The following is a 4696-nucleotide window of genomic DNA, read 5'->3' as shown; positions in this document are numbered from 1 at the left end:
CAATTAAAATAAATGAATTTATATTAAAAAAAACTAACTCCTCAAGGAAACTTAGGAGGTAGAAGATGGAGTTGGCAAATAAACCTCACAACAGAGCTCTGTCCTCCACATGGAAAACAAAGGATTTTGAAAATAAAGTATAAACTAACATAAATATTCCTCTCTAAATGATTTTCAGTATCACCTCCCTACAAGTTTTTGAGAAGTAAAGGAAGTTCTGGGATTATAACTCACTTTAAGTCAGACCTAGGTGTATAATCAATTTGATAATGTCACTATTTTTATTACTACATAGATAAAATACCACATAAAATGAAATATGTAGATAAGATGTTATTTTAACTCTCACTGGTAGTACAGTAGGTAAGAGCATAAACTCTGGAGACAGACCTCTGAGGTTCTAATCCCAGCTCTGTTGTTAATTAGTTGTATGACCTTGGGCAAGTTACTTAAACTCTCGTCTCAGCATCCTTATTTATGAAAGAATATATAAAAACAAGGAGAAGGGGATGACAGAGGATGAGATGGTTGGATGGAATCACTGACTCGATGGACATGAGTTTGAGCAACTCCAGGAGTTGGAGATGCACCGGGAGACCTGGCATGCTGCATGGGGTTGCAAAGAGTTAGCATGACTGAGCGACTGAACTGAACTGATATAAGAACAAGTACTTAATCAGAAAGTTTTTATGGGAACTAAATGAGTCAACAGATGTAACATGTTTAGAAGGGTGGCTGGCACACACAGTAGGCAGTATACATATATATGTGTGTGTAGATATATCACATATTATATCATTGTTATTACTAATGCCCTGAAGCCATTCAGCCTTCAGGCCAGGGACAGGTAGGACCTACAGGGGGCCTTGATTCAGATCAGGACTCCTGGGTGTCAAGGCTCAGTTTTCTGACTCAGAATTCTCAAAAACAAAATAGAATCCCTCCATCAAGAAGACCAGTGAGGAGGCGACCTCAGAAAAGAATGTCAGGGAAGGATTCGCAGAGCACCAGGGACCCAGCCCTGGCCATGGAGGCAGGAAAAGCCACAGCCCCAGGTGGTGGCAGTGGGGTGCAGCAGACCCGTGCCAGCCAGGAGGAGCAGGGGGTGGGAAGTGCTGGGGGTCCTGGGTGGCTGAGCCCCCAGATGGCTGGCATCACGCCCCTCCTGGATCTGTATACAAGGCCGGTCACCCATGTGGGGCTAGGTTACAGTGCCCTTCCAAGAAGCTGACACTGCAAACTAGACATCCAGTGACTACACAACACCACGTCCAGTGACTACACAACACCGCGTCCAGGGACTGCACAACACCACGCCCAGTGACTACACAACACCGCGTCCAGGGACTGTACAACACCACCTCCAGTGACTACATAACACTGTGTCCAGTGACTGTACACTGCATCCAGTGACTACACAACACCACGTCCAGTGACTGTACAACACTGTGTCCAGTGACTACACAACACCATGTCCAGTGACTACACAACACCGCGTCCAGTGAATAGACAACACCACATCCAGTGACTGTACAACACTGCATCCAGTGACTACACAACACCGCGTCCAGGGACTGTACACTGCATCCAGTGACTGTACAACACCGCATCCAGTGACTGTATAACACCACGTCCAGTGACTACACAGCGCCATGTCCAGGGACTACACAATGCCGCATCCAGGGACTGCACAACACCACATCCAGTGACTACAGTGCCCAGTCCAATGAATAGAGTACCACACCCTGGCTTACCCCAAGGGCATCCCCGGGTCTGGGGCTGTGTGTGTGGTGGCCGTCGGGTGGGGATCGGCGGTGGGGGGAGGTAGGTTATTAATTCCAGGTGCTGGACTTCAGGAAGTTGCTTCCCAGGGTGGTTTGAGCCCTGTGCACTCCCTTTGTCTGGGCTGGTTTTCTCAGTGTCGGTACTTGACTGACAAATCCTTGCTGTGGTCAGAGGCCCTCCTGCACAGCTTTCTTGCGTGTGGCTTTGCTAACGGTTGTGTGTGCTGCCCCCCTCAGGAAGCCCATGGGCGTTCTGTTGTGGAATTAGGGACACAGTTCACCAAACAGTTCCTGGCCTCTCAGGACTGATTCCCTCTTAGGAAGGGGTCCTCAGGGCAGGCGAGAATGATTCGATAAGAGTACCAGGAGGGAGACCTGCTGACCAGCACGACAAGATTGTCCCTAAAGAGTCTAATGACCATTGAGATTTTTGTGGGATCTGCAGGACCGATGTCCATGCCCAGTGTCTACAGAGCGCCCGGGACACTCACACACTTTGTATATGAAGGGTCAGCTCTAGTGCAGCCTCCTCTCACGAGAATGTTTAGACAACTGGTGGTGAAAACATGAAATCTATGTTCTTGTGGAATAATAAGCATTACTATTTATACAGGTTAATTTGTAAAGGAAATTCTATTTACACTCAGGCTGAATTTATAAAATCTCTCTCACTGAAACTGACTCAAAACGTATGCAAAATGTAGCTGGATTTTAATTTGCATCTTATGTAATAAAGTATCCTGTCAGCGGCAGTCCAGTTATACTTTCAAGTTGTGAAAATCCCACTATAAGGCCATAATTGCTAAGGCAAAAGTATAAAACCTGATCACACTCAATTCCACAGAATACCGACTCACTGGTGAAAATAAATATATTCTTATCTAATACCATATGAATTGAAATAAATACATGCTGCCTTTATGCACAATGATAATTTTAGAAAAATTAAACTGCCATTCATATTTAACATCCCAGTGAGCATTTTACAGGTCACTGAGTGAGATAAAATGGATGCGATACTAAGAACAGAAATTTGGTAAAATGATATTTTTATATAATAAGATTTTCCTAGAAGAGCTTGGATTATTATTAAAATAATAAATCCTTTGACTTTTTAAAAATAGCCTTGAGTTCAGTCATGTCCGACTGTTTGCAACCCCATGGACTTGCCCACCAGGTTCCCCTGTCCACGGGATTTTCCAGACAAAAATACTGGAGTGGGCTGCCATTTCTTACTGCAGGGGATCTTTCTGACCCAGGGATCGCACCTGTGTCTCTTGTGTCTCCTGCATTGGCAGCCGGATTCTGTGCCATCTGGAACATCCCCCAAATAGCCTTATTGATACCCAATATGAATACACACCATAAAATTTACATCCTGTAAAGACCACCCATTTTTACAATGGAGTTTTAGTGAATGTATAGAGTTGTATAACTATGACCACAATCTAATCTTAGAAATGCTTCCACCAACTAATTAAAGAAAAAATTTTCTGCTCACAATCCTTCCCCATTGCCAGACCCTGCTCTAAGTAAGCATCGTCTACTTTTTGCCTCTATATAGTTGTCATTTGGGGATGGTTCTTATAAATGGAAAAACAATACGTGTTCCTTTGTGACTGGCTTCTTTCACCAACCATCATGTTTCTGCAGGTCATGAGGCAGCGAACCAGCTCCCCTGCTACCTGCTCCTGGGTCCACCCTCTGGCAGCTCAGCCTCCCTGGCCCAGTGCCGGCTTGGGGCTCTCCCAACCTCCTGGCCACGCTGAATCCCTGCCGTCCTGCGTTTTCTTCTCCGACTCTGTCACATTCACCGTATGAATGTGTTTCTCAGTCTGGGTGTATACTTTCACTGATGCCACCTTTGGGGAAACACCTTTGGGCTTCCTTGGTGGCTCAGATGGTAGTCTCCTTGCATATGGGAGACCCGGGTTCCATCCCTGGGTCAGGAAGATCCCCTGGAGAAGGGAATGGCAACCCACTCCAGTATTCTTGCCTGGAGAATCCCATGGACAGAGGAGCCTGGAGGGCCACAGTCTGTGGGGTCACAGAGAGTTGGACACTTGGGAAAACAGGTGTCCCCCTCTGCGGCAGCCCCGCAAGCATGCGAAGCTCCCATGGGAGCCCCCGGCCACACTTGGGGAGTCCAGCAAGAGGCGAGAGCCTGGCCTAGTCAGGTCTGGGGAGCGGCGCACCCCCTGCTATAACTTGGCAGCCACCTCTCCCTGGCTTGAGAGAGCAAGTGAGCTGGAGGCCAACTAGCAAAGGAGTAACTTCAAATCCATTCTCATCTGCAAACAATAAAGTCAGTGGCAACGTTTATGACTTGCACTATTGCTAGTGTACAACACTCACCTACACCAGTGGATCCTGACATGATGGCTGAGTGTGAAAGGGGATACTGGAAGTTGTGAAAGGCCATCAGTCACAGCCTATAAAGGACAAAGGACACAGCAGACATGTGGGGCGAGGGAGGGGGCTTCCCCGGGGGCACAGCGATAAAGAATCCGCCTGCCAGTGCACGGGACACGGGTTCCACCCCTGGTCCGGGAAGATCCCACATGCCTCGGGGCCATTCTTCTACTCATTAATTCTCATTATTCTGTTGCACTCCCTCACAGTGATCATTTAAAGATGCAATCATAATTACACATGGACCTGTTTGTTGTATGATGTCTGATTCTTGCTGTGAGATTCATGTGAAAGTGAAAGTGAAGTTGCTCAGTTGTGTCTGACTCTTTAAAACCCCATGGACTGCAGCCCACCAGGCTCCTCCGTCAATGGGATTTTCCAGGCAAGAGTACTGGAGTGGGTTGCCATTGCCTTCTCTGGCCTGAGGTTAATCACGTTTTTATCACAAAATACAAATGGCGGCAATGGAGAGAGGTTCAATTGCATGCCTAATTCATGGG

The sequence above is a fragment of the Capra hircus genome, chromosome 12 (genome assembly GCF_001704415.2).
Source record: "Capra hircus breed San Clemente chromosome 12, ASM170441v1, whole genome shotgun sequence".
Classification (NCBI taxonomy): Eukaryota; Metazoa; Chordata; class Mammalia; order Artiodactyla; family Bovidae; genus Capra; species Capra hircus.
Note: the sequence above shows the minus strand (reverse complement) of the source record.